This window comes from Grus americana, chromosome 2 (assembly GCF_028858705.1).
Source record: "Grus americana isolate bGruAme1 chromosome 2, bGruAme1.mat, whole genome shotgun sequence".
NCBI lineage: Eukaryota > Metazoa > Chordata > Aves > Gruiformes > Gruidae > Grus > Grus americana.
Window position 1 is genome coordinate 101,270,759 of NC_072853.1, and position 23,889 is coordinate 101,294,647.

The following is a 23,889-nucleotide window of genomic DNA, read 5'->3' on the forward strand; positions in this document are numbered from 1 at the left end:
ACGTGGAACTTTATTTTATTTTCGATAGTTCATACCTTAAGATAGTTGCAATCTCTATCAAAAATTGTTAACCCAGGAAAGCTACAAGTGGTTAAGAAACAGGGTATGAGTGACCCAGCTGTCAAGTGCAAGGCACTTCTTGTGGGGCATAGGGAGCTGCCTGACAGCTAAATAGTCAAATATCAATTAAAATAATTTGCAAAGTCATGCACTAATGATGAAAGCAGCTCATGCCTTCATGCAAAAGATTTCAAGGGCCAAATTCACTGCGAATATAAACAGTGGTGCAAATTATATGTTAGAGCCCAATTGTTCCCCTGCAGGCTATAAATAACTCCTGGTTTAAGTCACTGGGGGTTATTTGTCTCCTGTGGGAGAGACTGTAGTCTGTGGTGTAGCTGACCAGAAAATGGTTGTTAGTGATAAAGCGGTGTAATTTGCATTGATTTATTATTCATTGGCTGTACAGATCAAGTGCAGCTTACACAGTGAGAGGGATTGACACCAAATTCTTTTGTCGCTTAAACAAATGTCCCTGCTGAGCATAACTGAGAGATGCTATTGTAAGAGTGGAGTTTATCACATACCTTCTAGCTTGTAACTCTCTAAAATCTGACTCAGACTTCAGTAAGAGTTGACTCCAAACTTAATTTCACTCTATCTGTGTAAACTGGGGTTGATAAGTATTAGAAGTAAATGTATATAAAGAAAAATAAGACAGTTTCTTAAATTTGTCGGAATTCCCTGCATCTGATAACATGCGCATCCTGCTTTAGAAACTCCAGTGCTTGCGTCTAGCATCCTGCATCCAAAAAAAGTAGGTCTTTATTGGCTACAGAAAGGATGAATTTGTGTTTAGCATGGGCAAAATTAAGTTAAAGATAGCCCATTCTTGTAAGGTTTTCTTCTGAAAATGTTGACTTCAGAGCTTCCAGGTATTATGATTGATGTGATTGTGATATTATCAGTGTCTACTTTGGTGTTTCTCTGAAAACTGTAGCTCTTGGAAGAAAACAACTGATAAAGACTACTTGTTGGGTTTCTTTTCTCTTGCTCCTCACCTTCTAAGTCAGCTTTCTGTTTCTGGTGGTTGTGGAAGATAACCTGGAAACATGAATCAAATGCTTCTTCAAACTCAAAAATGAGAAAGCAAAATAAAAAAGAATAGGTATTTTAAGTGTTATTTTTAAGTTAGTCTTGGGGGAAGGGAGGGTGTTTTACATTCAGATTTGTTATTTTTAAGTGCATGTGGCACCTGCTGCAGATGTTGAACCACCCCATCCCTTCCCGGGCTATTATCAGCGCTGATTTCATGCCTGGCACACGTGCAATTGGTGCCTTACAGACGATGGCACCGGTCACCGTGAGCACAGGTACCAAACTTGGCCGTTTGACAGTGCAGCCACACTGGCAGCTCTTCAGCTGGCTTTCTTCTGCCATGGTCCTTGATGTTGTCATGCCAGCCAGCTCTGCATGAGCTTCCTCGTGGAGACGCAGCTGTGGGATGCAGACTGGTGTGTGCTGGGCGGGCTCACAGCCTGGGAGTTCGAGGGGGCTTGCTGCCAGCCATCTGCTGGGACCCTTGCAGCCCCTTGTGACCCTGCTGGCGTGCACCGTGTTTCACAGAGTATTCTGCAATTTCACTGTGATTTTGGCTGCAAAAAAAAATTGGTGGTAACATGGGAGGGAAAGCAATGCTTCAGGAAATCCTTAGAGGCTTTCTGATGATTCATTTTGCGTTGTACATTGACTTAGCATCAGCCTCCCTCGATGAGTCCCCAGCTACAATCTGCCCTTGAATAAATACTGTGTCCTGCCATGGGCCATTGTTGTTCACAGCCTGGAATGAACTTGTGCAAAGGAGTGCTGTAACTATCAATTGCTCTTTTTGGGCCAATTTTTCTGGCAAAATCTCAATAAAATAATAATCTTGGAACTTAACTCTTCTTCTAAAAGGAGCACGTCCTATCCATTTAAAGCTGAACCATTTTGCAGCCATATTCCTTCACATTTTTGTTAAAGGTTAACAAAATTGTTTAGACAGCTCTAGTGGCTACACATCAATCTGCTATAACCAGCTGATTAATGTGACTGATTTCTGCAGCAAATTTCTCTAATCACTTCTTATTTACAAACTGGGGAGGTTTTGTTTAAAGCAGTGATGCTGAGTGTTCATCCATCTTAAAAGTTCATTCCTTGACTGAAGTAAGTTTAGGAAACACGAGTCTAATGAACCTCTGTGACAAATGGTGCTCATAAAAGAAGAGGTCATATGCAAAGTCTCTGGTAGTGTTAATTCCTCTTGTCATCTCCTACAGATGAAGTAAAAAAATATTTTTTTCTTGAAGCAAAGAGAAAGGAAATCCTAGTGAGTGTAGGCAAATAAGAGAAAAACCAGTACTCTGAAGCCTGCAATTGTGCACAATCCATGAAACTCTGGATTTCCATTACCTAGGCTATTGGCTGACAGCTGGTAATTTGAAATAATCTACAGCTGCAATTTTTTGGGGGAGGAGGGGGGAGAGGGAACTTATTTAGACCTCATAGACTTATTCTACTGGGAAATACAGAGGTTCCCCCTTCAGAAATAAGGTAAAATTATCTAGTCCGTCAAGTGGAGTTAGGCACTGAGCCGATGTCTCTGCTGTGATACAGAGTGCAAGCGCGGAATCCATCCGTGTGTTTACTCTGTTGGTAAATATTCTAACTGATATTACACAGACTGTTTCCAGTGGTAAATATAAGAAATATTTAGCAGCTGTGTCCCTATAGGGAACTCAGTTGGACAGATATCCACAGATATTGGGACACAGGAGTACAAGCGAAGTCTGTGCACTTTATAGACAAGTCGGTATAAATCCTTTGAATTGTAGCATGGCAGAAGTGAGTCTTCATGGAGGTTTGAAATGGTCGGATGCGTTATGCAGGATGTCAGCAAAAGTTGTGGCATGCTAGGCAAGGTTGACTGGGGAAAAAAAAGTGGATATACAAATATTTCATTCAATATTTAAGGACCACTGAGAATCTATTAGTTATCTTTTTCAGCAGTCACCCATGCTTTTTATTTTTAAAGCAGGCAAATTTTCCCTATGCTTCTGTGACCTTTCTTGTTTCCTCTAACACTCTGTATGTCTGGGAGGATATTCTGCGCATGGCTTTGAGTAGCAATAATTCTGCAGGTTTTCCTTTACTCCGTACCCTCTATTCTGATGACTCAGATATGTTTGTACTTGAGTCCTGTCTGAGGAAAATATGTGATATTTCCTAATGGTAGTCTCACCATTTTTTCTACACCTATGTTACAGATTGGAATTTTGTCCAGTAGCACCTTCAGTTTGACTTTTCTTCTAGCTTCTCTTGCAAAAAGTTATCTGATGTTTTTGGATACTTGTGGACTTCGGAAGAAAAGGCATTTCTCATCTATATGTACAGCTAAAGCTCTTGCCCGGTCTCTCATGAGGTTGTGATATTCTCTCTCTGCCATATTACTTTTTCTGGTTTTGGCATGTGCTATCACTTTAGACTGCTCCTACAAAAGGCCTTCCAATCATATCGCCTTTAACTGTATCCTTTTCTTTCTAGATTTCCCTTTACTTTCTACTATCTTTAAAATAAATTTGATTTTTGTTTAAAGCACCTAACAGTCTTCCTCTATACTCTCTGTAATTCCTACAATTTTTGAAGACTGACTCTTGCTTTCCATCAGCCCGTGGTTCTTACCTCCCTCACTTTATTTGCCACGTTTTAAAGTGGCACTTCGGTGCTTTTGCTTCTCCTTAGGAGAAAACCATCAGGATATGCAGATCTCTTCCCAGTTGTACTTTTACCATGATTTCTGCAGAAAATTTGGACTCTGGTGATCAGAATTCATCCATTCCCTAGAGAAGACCCATAGGTGAGGTGGGCAGATGGGATGAAAGCTTGGACTGTGTTTCTACTGGGATTCATTCAAGAAAATAGACTATTTCTTAAGGGATGGTCTATATCACTGTGTGGGGTAGTAGTCTTTGATACTGAGTCTGTTACAGCAGTTGAATAAGTCAAGAAATGATGGGAAAAGGTCTGAAGATGCTCATACAATATTCATGCCTGGGTTTAGTGTGCAGGAAATGGAAAAGGAGAAGATACAATAACGGGTAACAGAAGGACAGCAAGCAAAAAGAAAGTGATAGAAATAATAGGGATGTTTACCTGGATCAACAGGTTAGTTAATAAAAGGTTTGTGCCTAACCTAACATGGCTATTGGTTGTAGTTAGTTAGAAACAAGGAAAAGGTTTGTACTTAAATACACCAGGTTTGTACTTAAATACAGGTTAATAGGATAAAGAAATCTAAGATACCTATGAGGACAAATGTTGTAGAGGACAACAGATGCATAGCAGAATAATAATCTTGCTTGAAAAGTAGTACTTAGTTGCTGTGTTCAGGAAGAACAGAAAGAGAAGGTAGTAGGCTGGCCATTAATGTTAACAATGTGAAAAATCATTAAAAAAACCCCCAAACCACACAAAAATATAATGGGAAAGGACATACTGAATAAAAGAATATCTGTTCTGGTTTTAGCAGCTAATGGTGAGATCATAGAAGAGCTAGCCATGGGAAGTAACTTCAGATTAAGTGATCAGGAATTAAAATGAAGGGAGGATTAAAAGTATGTCCTTAGATAAAAATTGGTTTTGAAACAGTAAACTTGAGTTTGTCAAACCACTAGCAAGCAAGTCAGTTGCACTGGAGAGCTCAGGGACCTGAACAGTGCAGAAGTTGGGAGTTTTTGCAAGTATTCCAGCAGTCTGGATTTTGTGTCTCAAGGAAGGAGAAAAAGTTATCAGAAAAGGATGAAAGTTAGAGTTGCCAGAATTCAGGCTGAATGGAAGCTAGCAAGTAACGTTTACACACATAGAAAAAGGACGCTGAGCCATATAAATAACTTCCTAACAGCAGGAGGGCTACTATGTAAGGGTGCTGCTTGTGCAGGGATTAAGCATAATTTAGATGTGGCCTCAGTGTAAAAAAAAAAAAAACCAAAAAAAACCCAAAAACAAACCAACCCACCCAAAACCTACCCCCACCAAACCCCAAAACAAAAACACCAACCAAACAAAAAAAATCACCAAAAAATCCCACCACAACTGAAAGAAACACAACCCCACCATGCATCCCCGCAAGAAACCCTAGTGTGACCATCAGGAGAGAAAAATCTAAATGTGATGGAAGCAAAGCTTGAGTATTGCAGTGCTCCCGAAGTGCACAGAAATAGCTAACCTTTATAACTGCTCACTTGGAAATTGAAGGTATGACTGCAAGCATTTTTAGCAAATCCTTCAACACCCAGTGTCCACCTCTGGGGTCTACGCTTTGTGGTTAATTGTGTCAGCTATCTGCAACAGGAGGAGTTTTGTGTTGTCACACCCCTTGGTGTTGTGCTTCTTGAGGATTGCTATGCTAATTCAGGAAGGTTTAAAGTATATAAACCTTAGAAAAAAGTTAAAGAAGAGGGTGTGAAAAGAACTATAAATGTGATGTCAAATTAGGAGACTTGAAGGGTTTATTTGGGGGTGTCTGACTGAACACAGAAGGGAACATGAGTTCAGCAGTTTTACCTTTTCTGCCCTGGCAGAAAGCAGTGGCATTTTTGGGACACACAAGGGGAGAATGTTGTTAGACTGTTTAGGATAAAGTACAGAGTGAGAGATTTAAGCAGCTGAGCCTGGAAGAAAGGGGCTGAAAGGGAGAGGCTGAACTTGATACTTGGAAGGAAGGAAGGAAATGGCACAAGTGACTTTGATTTTGCTGTTTTAAGCATTGAAATCCCAGTGTTGGCATCAGTTGTAGAGAGAGGAGGAAGTTTTGTAGGGAAGGTATTTAGTATTAGGGCAAGTTAATTTATGTTGGTGACAAAATGTAAAACTTGAAAATTTGGGAAGTAAAATGAGGCATGTGTATAAGTGCAAAGGAGACGGCTTAGAAGGGGAAAAGACATGTCTGACAACACGGTTTCATGAGCTGCTTGATGTGATCTAAGGCTCCTGGCTCCTTGGAGCACCTCTCCTGTGAGGACAGGCTGAGAGAGTTGGGATTGTTCAGCCTGGAGAAGAGAAGGCTCCAGGGAGATTTAATTGTGGCTTTCCAGTACCTGAAGGGGGCCTACAGGAAAGCTGGTGAGGGAGTGTTTATCAGGGAGTGTAGTGACAGGACAAGGGGTAATGGGTTCAAGCTGAAGGAGGGTCGATTTAGATTAGATGTTAGAAAGAAATTCTTTCCTGTGAGAGTGGTGAGGCACTGGAACAGGTTGCCCAGAGAGGCTGTGGATGCCCCCTCCCTGGAAGTGTTCAAGGCCAGGTTGGATGGGGCTTTGGGCAACCTGGTCTAGTGGAGGGTGTCCCTGCCCATGGCAGGGGGGTTGGAACTAGATGATCTTTGAGGTCCCTTCCAACCCTAACCATTCTATGATTCTACACCCCTCTCCTGTCCCTTACCACACATGCATGCCATCATCTTCATGTCAGATCACCTTAGATTGCTTTTGCAATCTTGAAATGGTATCTGAACCATCAACGCAGAGGTGAGTGCTAAAGTCATGAGCTGAAGAGGTCACCCGAATGTGTTGAACTGAGAAGTGCATGCTGGTGGCAGAGCTTTCAGAAGTGCCCATTGATACGATGGGCTGCCCAGAACAGAGAATAATCATTGACAGGAAAAATAGTGACCGATTTGAAACCTCAGTGAGGATGAGATGTCAGAGCAAGGATGATGATCAGTAGTATCAGAAGAACCAGATGGGCCAAGCAGGAGGGGGATAGAGGAAGGTCCTTGAGATTTGCCCAGGAAGAGATCATGACTGATCCTGGTGAGAGCACTTTCAGTCAAAGGGAAACAGCAGAAGCTGGGCTGGATGTGATCCAGTGTAGAGTTGGAAGAGAGGAAGTGAGTGCATTGGCTTCAGCCTACGCTTGCATCAAGTTTATAGATAAGGGAAGGGAGGAAAGGAGTAACTGCTGAAATAGGTAGGGCTGTTGTCTTGTGGATAGTGGAAAGGGGGGACAGTGAGAAAGGGGTAAGTGAGGACTAAGCTTGGCTGAAAAAGAAATGTGCAAATGGAAGAGTTTAAAGAATTTCAGATGAAGAAAGGTAGTCTGTAGGCTCTGTATGGTGATAGTAGCAAACTGGGTTTTTTTGGTAGGAACTGGCAAAGACCAATGAGAGAATTCAGTTGGAAAAATGAGCAGCTTCATGCTTAATGAAAAAGAAATTGGCCAAATGATTTTTTCTTTTTCCAGTTAGTTGTAACTGATTTGAAGCAGCAGCATGCTGCTGCTTTCCTTTTCCTCTTTCCACCCCCACGGCAGACCGCAGGGCACGGTGCCAATGTGTGCCAGCGTTACGGTGGCTGCTATGGAGTTCGCTTGGCTCTGGAAGGAGAGCGGTGCATCCAGACTTTGGGGGCTGCACGTTGTCTGGCTCTGCTCCAGCTGCTGATTGACCCAATAAGCTCTAATGAATCTGGATTCCTGCAGTCTGATTTGCTTCCTCTCCCCGTTATGTGCCTTTCTCAGTCCATGAAGAGCTGAAATCAGAGCGCTGGCTTTGACAAAGGGAGCAAGAGAGGGGGGAAGGAGGGGAAGAAAAGGCAGATAACAGCCGAATGTAATCAGTGTTTTATTACCATCCTCAGGAAGTGGGAATGGCTTAAAAAAAAAAAAAATAGTAGTAGGTTGGAGCAAGGAAAGTTAATTATGGTGAGGTTATTTGACAGGAAATTACAAAATACAAACAGACAGAAGAAACACATTTTAAAACAGGGTAGGAAATCTCAAGTTACTTCGCTGTGTATATTCAAAACCCCCAAAGCAAAGGCTGAAAATAGAAGTTTAAACAAAAGCTATCTTATCTGATAAAGGCATTTCAAGCACAAAAGGAAATTTATATATTGGGTTGACAGTCTTAAAATAAACTGATTGTCTTGATAACACCATAGATTTAATTGTGGGAAAAAAATAGGTTCATTTGTATGACCTGCAGACACAGTAAATTCCCATGTAAATTCATTCCTTTTCTTTCTTTGTACATTTTTTGTCTCCTAGGCAGTGTTTATCAGTGTTTTCCAGAAATTGTAAAGGTAGATTTATGCATGTAGGACGAGACTGATAAATATGTGCATATTTTAGACTTCCATGCAGACCAGATACGATTCATTTCCTATGCTACTGTATGGAAGCATATTAATGGTATTTCAGCAAGGACCATTCAGATTCAGAAAGATTTGGGCAGAAATACATTGTTTTGGGATGAGGGTAGAATTTCCAGTACTAGCGATCAGAATTATTATTTTATTCATTTCATTGTTATGTACTTGCAATATGCTCTTGAATACTTGGTGTGTCTTTTCACTTTCAGTGCAGAAAGGAAACTGTTCTGTCACTGCATCACCTTTATCCTGAGTCCGTAAAGCATTTAGGAGTGTGAGGAGAGCAGAACTCACTTGCTAGCGTGGTTTTCTTGTAGCCCTGCTGTAGGTACCAAGCACAGCAAAGGAGGATGTTTCTGGCATCTGAACTGTCACTGAGTCTTTTGTTATGAACAAAGTTTTCTTTGAAGAAAGGTACTGATTTTCTTTTTCCTTTTTTTTTTTTTTTTTTTTAAGCAAATGCTGCTCAATTGCCAGTATTCTTCTTACCATTTTTCTTTGAAGTTTACTGCTGAGATTCTGAATAAACATTGCATCCATATAGGTATGTGTCCTTCTGGTGAGATAGGATACGTATTATAGGGTATTACAATTTATGATTGCTGTGAGGGAGGGAGCAAAGAGAAGAAATAACTCAGTTGTGCAAATGATATATTAAATTATCTTTGTTCAGATCAAAGACTTGGAACACTGTGGGACAAATATCTTGCTTTTGACTGAAGCAGTAACAAGAAGGATTAAGAGGTTTATAGGTGCACTTGCCTGGCTGCTGCGACTTGGAACTTTGTGTTCCTTCCCTCTTGCTCTCATCAGGCTGCGTATTTAACAGTATATTACAGTGCGGCAGGCACATCTGACTCGGTGCCTTGTGTACCTGCTCAGTCCTGGGAGACATGTAAGTTTGGGGGTTTTTTCCCTCCAATTCATTTGTCTGCTGTGACAGTCCGTGACTCCCTGTTGCTAACACTGTTGAGCCTTTATAGTCTATGAACACAGCAAAATGAAGTCTGGTAGGAAGGCGCTCACTTGCTGAGTGTAATGTTGGAAGTTAGTGGTAGGTAACGCTGCTCCTTGGCTGAGATGCATCATGGCATCTTTATGGCTGAGCTAGGTAAGTGGCTGTTTTCATCTGCATTCAAATCTTTCCCTTTTATAGGTGATCCAGGTATGCCTGGAGATCTCTTGGAGATCAGACTGCTCAGAATTATCTGAGCTCATGAGGCTCAGAGTATCACTGAAGTATAGCACAAAGATGAGTTCACATCAGTGTGCATTGAGGAACACAAGACTACAGGGCCCGGTAGCGTCCCATTGCTGGAAAATCTTGCTAGGAGTCCTGTAAAACTGTCAAGATCTGATGGGTCCATAAGGGTTTTTGCTCAATTTAACAAAATATCAGTTGTCAATGGACCATGAGGATTGGGTTGCAATATAAATATTCTGAATTTGTGATCGCTGGGTTTTGCACTCAAAATAAATAGAAGTGACACCTATGCAGGCAAGAAACTGATCTTTTTTCTATTGATTTATGTCTTCTTTAAATGACCTCCTACTTTAACAGGATTTCATAACTCAACTGAGGGACTTCATGGGGGAAAGTTGTGGGAGGAAAGTAGCTTCCTCCATAAAAAAGGAGAGTGTCGATGTCAATATGAACCACTAATCTAAAACAGCAAGTATTAAAAAAACCCCCCAAAACACCCCTAAAAACCAAACTGAAAGCAAATAAAATAAGAAATGGCGCTAAAATATCTTTCCAAGAAACATGTATTGAGGCTATAGGAAAAACTGGGAATAGAATCAATCATTCTTAACTGACCTGATTTTTGTTGTTGGGTTTTGGTTTTCTTTTTTCTGAAACCCTCTACACTTACTCCCTGATACAATTCTGCAATGTAGATGTGGTACTGTTGTAAAAGGAGATCAATAAAATGTAGTGTCCTATAGACAGCTCTCCAGAATGCTGTTGGGAACTTGTGTTTTTCCCATCTGTTCTTTCAGCAATGATCAATACCAACCAGCATAGATGGTAGAAGATTTTCTTAGGGTTATATAGCATGCTTCAAAATTAGCATCTTTGAAGAACTCAAAGATCATTTAAAAAAAAAAAAAAAAAGCTGCCTGTTACTATGAAGGATCTTTTATAATCAACTTTCCTTTTTCTTTTTAAAATTGAGACATGTATGAATGAGATTTAAGGAGATGCCTTCATCACAGGTGATCATGATGATACATCATTTTGATTCAGTCTTACTGCTATTTTATAGCTATTATTTTACATAAGCTGAAAATGGAAAATTAAGTTCTGGAGATGCAAAGTTATGGCCTTATAACAATCCTTAACACAGGCTAATCCTGAGTATGCGTTAATGTTAGCTTTAACTTCTTAGCTAAAATAAATAGTAGCTGCCAAAGTTAGGACATACAACCATTTTAAAAGTTTGCTTTAACACAGTTTTACTGGGTTTTGCCTTCATAACGATGATAAAAAATGGAGTAATTTTTTTGAAAAAAACACTATTTTACGTTAAACTGAAAAGTGGGGAGACTACTTTGGGAAGATTCTGTTTGCTGATTTTGAAAGGTGTGTACATGAAGCTCATCATGAGTACTGGGAGTAAATAAAGGTCAAGAAACACAGAGTTAGTCTTGTCTCCTGGCTTTGGTTATATGAGTTACTTAAGCAAGCCTTGTGTCATCAAACACATTTTCCTGGTGACAGAACTGGGACTCTGTGTATAGGTGACCAACTTGAGATAAGAGCAAACTGATGAGAACCAGGGTAAGGATTGAGCTCCCCCAATAGTGTTGTTCATGCCTAATCCACTGAGAAGTGATCCAACCAAGAAAGGCACTTTTGCAAGGCTGAAAGACCTACCAGTTGGATTTAGGTCTGTTCGGTATTCTAAAATATGGCTCATTTAACTCATGTCCCTGCATCTTCAAAACTCCACTGTGGCTAAAGTTTGAATTAATTAACCAGTAACAGATGTAAACCACATTCATATCCAAACCATATGTTATCCCTGTAGTTTATCTGTACTTGTTTCCTTTGAAAACAATGAAGGCTGAACATATATTTTGCATGTGTATGGTTTTAGTTTTGTAACTTTTTTTATAGTTTCCAAATATAGACAGTAGTGCAGTTTGTTTCAAGGTGTTTTGAATAGAGTACCTGGCACATTTCCAGCTTCTAATCAGTCACTGGATGGCTTTTTCCAAAATTTCATTTAAAATGTGGAGTATTTTGCAGAAGCACTTAATACAGCTTCAGTCTAGAGCTGGAGTGTCTAGAGATTGGGTGATATTTGTGATCTTTGCTCCTGGAGAAGAAGAATTCTGTGAAATCTTTTTACTCTTTGATACAAAAAGCAAAGTTTATTTTGAGCACTTTCAGTTTTAGGGAAAGGGGAGAAGAGAAGGTTGACAATAAGATCGAATTTTATTTTTAAGCTTCAGAAGACAGAAGATTAAAAAAATGCATAAAGTTTGGTTGTTTTTTTGTTTTTAAATGCAAGATTTTCAGACTGACCTCATTCCTGTTTTGTTGGTGCAGCTTAAATGTTCAAGGATTAGCAGTGTTACTACACATTCACAATAACGACAAGGTTCTTACTGCAGCGGCTTACACAGTAGGGCTCCAGTCTTGCAACTTGTGATGGGACAGGGAGGTGTTTTTCTCTATTGTGCGACAATGGCAATTCATTTTATTTATTATGCAAGGCAGACATACTTCTAAAAGTCTCCTTTTTATTCCCTTCCCCCCTTCATGTGAAAGCTCTGCAGTTTGGCCTGAGGGAAATAGGCTACAAAAGAAGGTATCAAATTTTGCAGCCCTTCCTATAGCGTGTTGATGTTGCTCCTAAACCCAGCCTGAGGGAGCAATTAGAGTCACTTTCTAGCAGCTGAAGGGGGGAAGGGGAAGAGTAAAGTTTCTGTAGTGTTCTCAATCTCTAATAGCCATGGGACCTGCGCTCCATGTTAAAATGCAATTTAAGAATTACCATATTCAAACTTAGTAACACAAGTTATATATTTACGTTATATTATCTAAGAGTTTTCCAAGTAGTTTATTAAAAATCATGAGATACTACTTATAATATTTTAACTGTCTATAACATTTTTCAATTAATAGCCCAATATAGAAATTACTTTCTTATGGATCAGTTTAAATGAAAAAGTAGAAAATAAATATTCTATTTTTTCAAATACAGATTTTTGAGTAGATACACAGATCCTTTTTTCTTCCTATATTCTCTAGCTATCCCACTAAACACAAGCTGATTTGCGTTATACGATGATATAACATAAACCATAACCTAAACAACATAGACATATAAAACTCATTGAAGGGAATATATGTATTATATATATATATATAACATATATGTTTTAAATGGGATGAATGCTATTGTCAGGGTAAGACTACATTAGAAATTTTTTTTTAATGCTGAATACCATAGTGCATAGTAGAACAATGAACTAGCATTATTTACAAAAGTAGGAATTATCCCAGCATACCAGATATTTGACTTGTGTTAAGCAGTCATCTTTTGTGTACAAATGTTGTGATGCAGGTGGTCATAAAATAACAGCAAATGCAAATTTAGGCACAAATGTGAACAATTTTTACATGACTTATAGCTATCAAGTGCCTGTGCTGCAGATTTTCTGTCTGAGTGTACTAAACTGTTTGGCATTTCATAGCTACAGTGGAACTGGTATTTGCCAATGTGCTGTCTGTGCCCTCATATGTTCCAGTTAAACTACCTATTGGTGACCCTTGTATTACCAGCTTACACTCTGAATCTAGAAGTGCTTCACCTTTCTCTTCTCTCTCAAGCTTAAGCACAGGCTTTCTTATCATAAAACCCTCACTAATTTTTGCTGCTTTAGCTTCAACATTGTTCTTCTGGATGGGAGATGCTCAGACCTGGGTTTCTTCCTGAGTTCGCTCACAGGTAACACATGTCAATTTTTGCTCTGCTTCTGAAACAGTCAAATGTAAAAAGCAAACAGCATTTGAAATATCCCCATGGTCTCCTAACAAACCTAAAGCTTGTAGAAGGGTCAGACTTGTGCATTATATTAAAATCAGGCAGAGCTGAATTTTTTAGATAAGTTTATTACCCCAAGCAAATATTCCTTTTTTTTATCTACTTAAGCCAAATCACCTTTTAGTTTAGTGTAATATGTAATGAGAAGAAACTGGGTAGAACATTATATATGAAGACACAGCTACTGTAAGTGATATGAATTATGAAGACTGACATGAGCTGAAGTCCTGAGCAGAAAGGACCATGTGGGTGTTTCTCTTCCACGTGGTCTGTTCTCCAGTAGGTTTGGCATCAGTGTGATCTGATGGCTGGCCTGTAAGCTCAATGGTGGTTAGCATTTTAAACCCAACCGCTTTAAAACCAGTGACGGATAGAAATTGAAGCACTGGTGTCAAGCAAATGATAACAAATGAAGGCCAGAAGACAGGCTTATGTGCCTCCCTGCTCAAATTCCTTACAGCCTCTTCTCCCAGGCATTCTGCCTACCCACAGGGGAAAACACTTCGTGCCAGACCTCGATTCAGGTTTATCTTGTACATACATCCACTGGTACTGTCAGCTATATGACAAACACTCCAGGAGGTTTCAAGAGTCTTCCTCAAACAGCCACAAAACCGAAGTAGTCTGTTTCTGGTGTGGTAGCACCTTGGAAATGAGAAAGGAAGAGTGAGCCTTGCTGTACCACTGCTCTTAGTGATGAACCCTGTTTTCCTGAACAATAAGTATGGGGAAGTCTGCAAAGATCAGAGGAGCATCTGCATTTGCAACCAATGCAAGGGGATTACTGAATTCAGAGGGGGCTTTCCCAGACTGTCTGGAAAGCCATGAGCAAAAACTGGCATCAAGGAATGAAAGACACTGCAAGTCTGAATAAAGGACGGAACTTCTTGTCCTTGCTGTATAATTTGAATTGGGTTGCAGCAACTGAAGGCATGGAGGAAGGCATCTTCCAATAACATACTCACAGTCTGTGAGAGACCTTTTGCAGAAATGGGAACAGATTCTGGGTCACTTCTGAAAAATAGATCGGTGTTGGACTACAACGAGCAGCCTATTTGGTTACAGCTGCTGAACACAACATGTGTGCTGCCCTGCATATGGTAAGGCTATATCTATCTGTATTTCTCATGGAAATACTGTGGGTATTGGAATGGAAGCAGAAACCCCTTTATTTTTGTAGTACAGTAATTCTGAAAGGATTTTTTTCACCACAGCAACTCTTGTCTCCATGCCTGCCCCTTGGGAAAGTTTAACATGGTTTGGAACTGTTCTCATTTGTAGTCAAGAAAGGTAAACCCTGTGTAAGGATAGCCATTTACTGGAAGGCTAAGTAAGATGCCAGACGGTCTGCATGTATGATTTTGTCAGGTTTAGACACTGGGGAAAGGATCAAACTGTAGAAGAGGGTGTCATAATAGAAACTGTATAAATACATACAACTAGAATGTAGAGGGGTTTAATTATTTTTAAATGAGATCAGATGTATTTGATTGAATTACATCTAACAAGATGTATTTGATTGAATTACATCTAACAGGGAGAGGTTAAAGGTGGTCCTCATTGCTTAAATGCACATAGTTCCAAGCCTTTTTTAGTCTCTGATGGCATGCTCTCTTGTGTACTACTGGCTCTGCGGTGATGAGGATTCCTGAAGCATGCTCCCCTTCAGCCATCTACTGTCGCTTTGTGTTCTGCCCCTTCTGAGCTTCTGGGATCTCTCCAAGTCAGATTGAGGTGTGAAATGAGCATGTGGTGTTCTTTCTTCTTCCTTTCACCACACCAGCTCACCAGCTAAGGAAGATGAGAGACACAAACCTAGAAATCCTAGCGGTGTACTAGTGGTGGAGACAGCAAATCTTAGAATTGTTTAGGTTGGAAAAGATCCTTAAGATCATCAAGTCCAACTGTTAACCTGACACTACTAAGTCCACCACTAAACCATGTCCCTAAGTGCCACATCTACACCTCTTTTAAATATCTCCAGTGACTCAGCCACTTCCCTGAGCAGCCTGCTCCAATGATTGACATCCCCTTCGCTGAAGAAATGTTTCCTAAAATCCAATCTAAACCTCCCCTGATGCAACTTGAGGCCATTTCCTCTTGTCCTATTGCTTGTTACTTGGGAGAAGAGACCAACACCCACCTGGCTACAACCTCCTTTCAGGTAGTTGTAGAGTGATAAGGTCTCCCCTGAGCCTCCTTTTCTCCAGGCTAAACAACCCCAGTTCCCTCAGCTGCTCCTCATAAGACTTGTGCTCCAGACCCTTCACCAGCTGCATTGCTCTTCTTTGGACATGCTCCAGCACCTCAATGTCCTTCTTGTAGCAAGAGGCCCAAAACTGAACACAGTACTCGAGGTACGGCCTCACCAGTGCTGAGTACAGGGGCACAATCACTTCCCTAGTCCTGCTGGCCACACTATTCTGATACAAGCCATGATGCTGTTGGCCGCCTTGGCCACCTGAGCACACTGCTGGCTCATGTTGAGCCAGCTATTGACCAACATCCCCAGGTCCTTTTCCACCAGGCAGCTTTCCAGCCACTCTTCCCCAAACCTGTAGCACTGCCTGGGGTTGTTGTGACCCAAGTGCAGGACCCAGCACTGAGCCTTGTTGAACCTCATACAATTGGCCTCGGCCCATCGATCCAGCCTGTCCAGATCCCTCTGTAGAGCCTTCCTACCCTCAAGCAGATCAATGCTCCCACACAACTTGGTGTTGTCTGCAAACTTACTTCAATTACATTCAATCTCCTCATCCAGATCATTGATGAAGGTATTAAAGAGAACTGGCCCCAGTACAGAGCCCTGGGGAACACCACTTGTGACTGGCCACCAACTGGATTTAACTCCATTCACCACAACTCTTTGGGCCAGGCCATCCAGCCAGTTTTTTACCCAGCTGTAAGAGTATACCTGTCCAAGCCATGAGCAGCCAGTTTCTCCAGGAGAATGCTGTGGGAAACAGTGTCAAGGGCTTTACTAAGTCCAGGTAGACAACATCCACAGCCTTTTCCTTGTCCACGAAGTGGGTCATCTTGGCATAGAAGGAGATCAGGTTAGTCAAGCAGAATCTGCGTTTCATAAACCCATGCCGACTGGATCTGATCACCTTGTCGTGTACGTGCCGTGTGATGGTACTCAAGATGGTCTGCTCCATAATCTTCCCTGGCACTGAGGTCAGACTGACAGGCCTGTAAGTTCCTTGGATCCTCCTTCTGGCCCTTCTTGTAAATGGCCATCACATTACCTAGCTTCCAGACAACTGGGACCTCCCTGGTTAGCCAGATCTGCCGATAAATGATGGAAAGTGGCTTGGTGAGCACTTCTGCCAGCTCCCTCGGTACCCTTGTGTGTGTCTAAGTGGTGTAGCAGGTCACTAACCATTTCTCCTTGGATTATCGGGGCTTCACTCTGCTTTCTGTCTCTGTCTTCCAGCTCAGAGGGCTGGGTACCCTAAGAACAACTGGTCTTCCTGTTAAAGACTGAGGCAAAGAAGGCATTAAGTACCTCAGCCTTTTCCTCATCGTTTGTCACTGTGTTTCCCTCCACATCCAGTAAAGGATGGGTGTTCTGTGAAATGTGGCATTCTCTGAAAGCAGCATGGCACAAATCCTTATTGTGCTTCAGTGCCTCTGCTGCTGTATCTGAGTTTTTGCTGGTTACCTTCTTTTACACCTCTGCTTCTTCTGAGAATTTCTTTCCTTCTACTGTCAACATTTTTGTTTCATCACATCTTATGTGCAATATAATTTAAAAGCAAATGTTTTCAGGTGATCGGGGATCATGATTGTACTCCTCATTTTCTAGGGGCCTGCCCTGAGACCTGTGGGTATGATCCATGCGTGCTACTGAAGCTGACTCGAATGGTGTGACAAATGTAAGTATTTTGAAGAAACTTGGCCCTGCAATCCTCTGTTTGTGCACTTGGAATTAACAGATGCTTTAATATCTCCATGTCATGCCCCCCCCTTCTGTAATGTGCATACAATGATATCATTCACTTCATTGCACAAAGATGATGTGAAAATGAATCACTTAAATGTTTGTAACGCATTCAGATGTTGTTGTGATGAGCACTGTAGGAAAATCCACAAGCAAATGAATAATTCATTGTTCAAATCAGGCTCTGAACAGTACACAGTAAACAAGACATGGGACTTCACACTGAATAGTAAGAGTAAGGCCAAATAATTAATGATCGCTTGTTCAGTTATCACTGTCCATTCAGAGTACTGAAAGGAAATGGGATCCTGTGGGAAGAGTGTGGTCATGTCCTAAGGGATTGTATGTTAGTGTATGATTGGAAAGGATAATAAAGTAGCTTTTTTCTTTTATATTTTTTTCTTTCTCCCAGTGACCTTCAGTATTAGTTATGATGTCTGTTTTGGAACAAACATGAAGTGTGTTAGGCTTCCTAAATTGCCTGATTTTAAGTCTATAGGTCTCCCCTTACAATGATGTGATAGTATTTGGGAATCCTAATCTCTTCTTTAATTCTATTTTCATAGTATCCTGCCACTCAGCAAATAGTTCTGGTGGTTGATGCTTAAGCATATGAAGAGTGTAACACCCTGTCTGATTTCTGTGGAACAGTCTTGATACAGTTTTTTAGTTTGGATTTTATCTTTTGATATGGAATGATCTTAAGAGAAGCTAATGGAAGAGGAGAGTTAAGCTTTCCCCTGTGTACCGGCTGCAAGATAAGAATTTGGTTTTGATGGAATCACAGGTACTGGAATAGCTTGTTCCTGAGTTCAACCTTGTGACCTTCCTTTGGATGATAGCTCTGACTGTTTAAATTTTGAGGGTGAAAAAGAAAACCAAGGGAGATACTTGAAGCTACACTACAGAAAAATATGTCAATAATTTAGGCTGACTGATAGCTCCTCTAGTAACCAAAGTCACCTGCAATTTTTTATAGTCCTAGAGCATAAGCCATCCATAACATATAATCAATTCCACTCTGCAGATGGAACTGATGTTTTTTTCCCAGGCATCCTCTCCCTACTTCCCTAAGCTGAATCTTTAAAAATCAATTCACATAATTTGATCAATTTAAAATACTGAATACACAGAGGTAATTATAACTTCTTGCATTTCACTGCTTCCAGTGACAATAAAGCTATTGACAGTGCAGCATTAAAGATAAACCAGCATTTCCATTAAAACAGTTGTGATTTACATTTGCCTTTTTTAAACCTTTTAACTGTTTTTAAAGCAGCTTTTGCAGAATGGTGATTTATAGTTTAAAATTGAGGGCCTCATCTTTTTCTCTTGAAGTGAACAGTCTTCAGTTTGTTTATCAGTCCTTAAGATTAATTTTCTATTAAAAAAAAAAAACCCACCAAGGTGCTGAGCTGTTGATTTAATTTAGCAAAAGTGTGTGTCAGCTCAGCTTTCTGTTTATTTCCAGTAAAAATCTCGTTCCAGATTTTGACTGCACATATTTAACAAGATGTGGTTAGTCATTACAGTGACGATGAGTCCAAAATACGATTTGAGTGGTCACTGACATTCATTGGGTGCTTCTATAAAGCTGTTCATTGAGAGATCATGACCAGTATCAAGGCACTTAGGGAGAACTCTGTTATTAGGAGAAAGTCTCTTAGGGTCTAGTTTTTTTAGAAATACTGAAGTCTTACCATGCCATAATGTCTTTGGGCCATGCATAACCTTTGGGGACAGACTGAGTTTTATAGCTTTTTCTTGAGACTACTAGCCCTTATGAATTTATTGGCATTCACAATGAAGTTTGTAAATATATTCTATTTATTTCTGTTTTAAGATATCCTTTCATTTAGATAAGTAGTATCTAAAATAATGGGCTGCTGTCCCCATGCTCTTCCCCTCTTTGACTTCACAATTTAAGTGCAAGACCACTGAGCACAAACATGTCCAAGAGACAGCCACAGCATGTGGTGATGTGATGCTACTACTAAGTATGATAAATAGCAGTTAAGGCACATCCGTGTTTAAAAACAAAACCAAATCATGTTTGAAAAGCAATTCTGTATTTGACACTTCTGGAACAATTTAACAAAACGCTGGTACTTCAGAATATGAGGGCAAATTTTGATGAAAAGCTTTGCAGAATAGCTGAGTGATTGGAAGCAAATACAGGATCTCACATAAAAGGATAAATCTGCATTTTAGGATTGTGGAGAAATATGAACCTTAAGTACCTTAGCAAGCTGAGAAATGTAATGAAAGGAGGAGACTTTCCTAGATTCCAAAGCTGGCAAAGAACAGTAAACACACCTTTTATGTTTGTTTGGTTTTTTTTTTTTTTTAACTTTAGCATATGTAATCCTTTCTATTCTATATCAAATAGAAAATTTGCAAATGATGAACTCATCTTTTGCAAAGATGGGCCAAATTATTGCACCTGAAGGTTGATACATCCACGGAGTTCTAAGTGTAGTTTCACTGGCCTTCTACAAGAGGTGAGTTTTGGACGCTAACTGATACTTGCTTCTGCCTCTGTCAGCATTTTCTTAGGGCCCTGCATAATTTTTAATCTGAGTTCACAGTGAATCCAATACTTCATCAGTCTCACAGCCCAAGGTGGATTTCAAAAGTTGGAGCCAAAAGTTTAGAGGTACTGAAAACAACTTCTGATGAGATGTGAAACTCAGAGATGGAAGCTAGTGAATTTAAGTACCTGACATAGCGTGTGTACATCTTCTGATGCCAGTCGGGGCCTGAGTTAGAAACTACTGACTTAGTTCTTTGCATTTTTTACCCAGGAATCTCAAAGCATATTGTAACTAATGAATTAATCTTAGCCACAATGTGAAAGATGTATGTTAGGCTTATTTTAGGCTTGCATAAACGGAAACATAAATCAACGTGGCTTGCACTGCATGCAGAAGTAGTGTCAGGAACAGAAACCAAAGGTCTCCTTTCTCCTCTTGCTCGGCTGACCCAAGAGTGTGAGAAAGCTCATTCACGCATGCAGAATTCTGCCTGCTGTCAAAAGTACTTTTGCACTCTGACTTTAGCCTACTTCCCAAAGAAAACAAGACTTTCCCTTCTCCCCGCCCCCCCCCCCCCCCCCCCCCCCTTTGCCTCATCTCTTCACCCAATAACCTTTCATTGTCTTGGCCGGTTACAGGAGGGTTGGGCAGGGCTGGAAGTGGAAGCACTAAAAATATTATGAAATAAGGTACTGGCTAGAGGAGGAAGATACATTAGTCTTTTTCTGAGAGATGTGGGAGCCTACCAGGTCTCTGCTCTGGCCTGAGAGCTTGGCTGAACCTCTTGAGCCACAGCTCGGGATGTGCCGCAGCAGGGGCTGCCTCTGTGCCCAGCTGGGATTTAGCTGCTGGGGGAGGGACGTGGGGAACGTTTTTGAAATGGTGTGACTGGGATAAGGGTGGCTGGGAATTATAAATGGCCATAAATTAGAATGAAACTTCAGTTATATTACTGGCACTGTTTACAGAAGAACTTGGAGCTATTCTTTTTGTCTGTCATAACGCATTTAGCCTACTTGGGAATGTATTGTTATAATTTTCATCAGCTTGGCAATTAAAACATTTTATTTCCAACTACAGTTGATAAAAGCAGAAACTTATTTAAAATACTGAAGTCTAAGCCCCTTCAAGGGAGTGTTTCTTTAAATAAATACATAACAGCATCTCAAACTCCAAGAGGGTTTTTTTTTAATCTTCTAAGTAAGTGTCCTTTGCAGTTATGTCTTTCATCTCATGGGAACGGCCTGCTCCTTGTTTTAATCCCAAAACATCATCAAAGTCAGTGGGAAAGAAGAAAAAATAATAAAATCTGCAACCTCCAAAATAAAAGCTCAGTGTATTGTGATTGAGCTGGGCAAAATCCTATCCTGGTACTCTAACATTTTGTATAAAGAAAGATGGAATGTTAGAAGAAAAGAATTTTCAGGGTTGGACATTTTAACTGCATTTGTATATGGATCTAGAGTTCTTGTTCTTTTCACCAAGAATCACACATGAAATGTGTGAGGAACATGTGGGGTCATGTCTAACTTTGCCCTCCACAGGAGTACCACATTGTAGCTCTTTGGTGTAGAAGGAAACCAAAAGTGTGTATCAGAAATATATCCCCAGTCCATTTGGAAAAGAAAAACGGAGACTGTCCTCCTTTCACCCCCCAGGACAATCTGCTAACTTATGTTCTTTAGTCTGAGCAAGCTCTCAAGGTCATCAAAGTAATTTTTCGAAGCCTGTGGCCTTAGTATTCTTATAGATAATAGCATCAAGCCCATTATCTCCTACTCCTCAATTTTCTTTTGGCTTCCTGCAATTTGCATCCCGTTGTCCACTAATATTTTCTGCATTCTTTAAAAATAAATCAAATAACACTTCCTATGTTGGCTCTGGACTTAATAAAAGTCAGACATGCAGCATTTGGGACTCTTAAAATAACACGTTTTAATACAAAGATGTGAGATATCTTTTGGAATCTGTGGTGGATGTTTGTTTCCTGCTGGGCTTAATTTGGGAATCTACTGCTAGCATTAAACCAAGGGGAAAAATGTTTGCTCTTTCATCTGTGTGCCACATCCCATCCAAAATGACAAACAGCTCCTTTAAATTTCTGATCTTTGTCCCTTGCTGGATGTGCACAATACATATGCCTGCCTGACATATGAGCCAGCCAGAGCCTTTTAAAAAAAAATAAAAAAAATTGCCAAGCCCTACTTATGCTTCTTGTCTTAGGCCTCATAATCATCTGTAATTTGGGAGAATGACAAGTGTCTGAATCTGTTTTGATTTAATAAAGATGCAGCTTTTCCTTTTTCTGAAGAAACCTCTTTCTTACCAAGTCAAAACTCCTGATTTTATAAATAAAACACAGGTAAAAATGCTTGGGGAATAATTACCTTCCCTATAGCAGGAGACCATTTCCTTTATTTTCATACTACATTTGAATACAGAAGTAGATATCTTCACACACGTCACCTTAAAATTACAAAATTTACTAAGGTCAAACTCAAATGTGAATCTCAGTCTTTAACACCTGGTCGAGTAGCTCTTGTAAACTGTACCATGTAACATGCAGAAAGACTTGATTTTGTGCAAGCTTGTATGAAACTATGTGGCTTCAGAGGTTCAACTGCTTGGATCACATCAAACAGCTGGGATCAGAGTTTAAAGAAAGTTTCCACTTTTTTGTTTGATGAAAGTCCATCTTTCTTTGAAAAATCATCTTGGGCCCATTGTGTTTTAATAGAGATTACACATGAAAAGCATATTTTAAAAGAATGTTATTAAATTGTAAAGTGTAACACTGAACAGTTTGATGCTAGAATCAATATTGGTCCTGTAATCTCAGTTGGTACCTTGTATGTAGGCATTATGATACAGATTTTAATTATATGCTTGCATCTTTTTTTCCTCTGTAGTTTCTCTGCCTCATTTACATAAACATCCCTTCTCACCTCTCCCTCCTCTCAAACAGAAAGCACTCTTTAAACTGACAAGCTATTTGATGTTTTGTTTTCTCTTTATGCAGTATATGAGCAAGCTGCACTAACTGTATGCTGTTCCAGCACTGATATGAGGGCAAAATAATTTTTTTTTTTCGTGCAGTTCACAGTACTTCACCATTTGAGGAGAAGAGAGATCCTGTAGAACCTAACAGTGGCTTTTTTTAGTTGCAACTGCAAGGGAAACCCTCTCAGCATAAACTTAGAGAATTTATGTATTGAAATCTAAGTTATTTTTACAATGTGTCTGTATGTGTGCAGATTTTTATTTTCTACTAGGTAGAGAGATCTGGGAAAATTCTGAGTTAAAAAACCAAAACCAACAGAAAACCTGGCATGTTCACAACTGACAGACCTTTCATTGACACGTTACCAGTTCCTGATCCGAAGGAAGTGTGTTCTAAAGCTTCCCAAAGGAAAGGCCACCAGGATTTTACAGTGTGTATTCAATTCATTTGTTTGTGAAAACTAAAGTTTATGTTTATAAGAAAGGAAAATTTCAGCCCAAACAGTTTAATTGTGCTGGAAACTGCATTTTTGTAACTAAAAATATCTGGCCCACTTGGTAATTGGGGGTGCAGTTTAGATAAAAGTATTGGTTTTGTACAAGGCTGAGAAAGTGTATTAAATCTTTGATTTTCTTCAAAATGGCATGTTGTTAGCATGTTCAAAATAGTCTGCATGTAGTGGACAATAATCAGCTGTGCTGTCCTGGTAAGAGTATGCTGGCCACGAACATCAGCTGTGGCAGGATGGGGTAGAAGGAATGAGGCTGTGCTGCGAAACCTGGTTTGGGTTGTGCTGGGTCCTGAGCTCTCCACCCTGCTGGAAGGATTTACAGATATGCCTTGGGTCTGACCTGCCTTCTGTATTTCAGATTCCTGTGTGTGCCTTATGTAATCACACTTCTCTTTTTTTATGGTGTTCAGTAACAGAAACAAACGTTTATTCTGAAGCAGTGTGAGAGTTCATTTCTAAAATGAGATTGTTTACTCAGTGGTCTTCAAAGCTAGCCTTGTCGATAGGGAATTCAGGGTTTTTCAGAGCACTTTTCAAAGACCCTAAACTCTGGCTAACACTTGAGATCAAAAGAAGAAATGAAGGAGTATTTCTTTGGAGAAGATAGTTTACTTTCTTGAGCTTTATCTGTCTTCCAAAGCCTTGGTATCAACCTTA

At 40.1% G+C, this 23,889-nt stretch overlaps 1 long non-coding RNA gene across 1 annotated transcript in view; it reads left to right on the forward strand.

The window, feature by feature from the left end:
* Positions 1 to 23,889, forward strand: part of LOC129203058 (uncharacterized) — a 264,016-nt gene that overhangs the window by 146,539 nt on the left and 93,588 nt on the right. Inside the window, exon 5 of the long non-coding RNA XR_008575906.1 lies at positions 17,052 to 17,121. This is a non-coding gene — a long non-coding RNA (uncharacterized LOC129203058). The remainder of the gene's footprint in view (positions 1 to 17,051; positions 17,122 to 23,889) is intronic.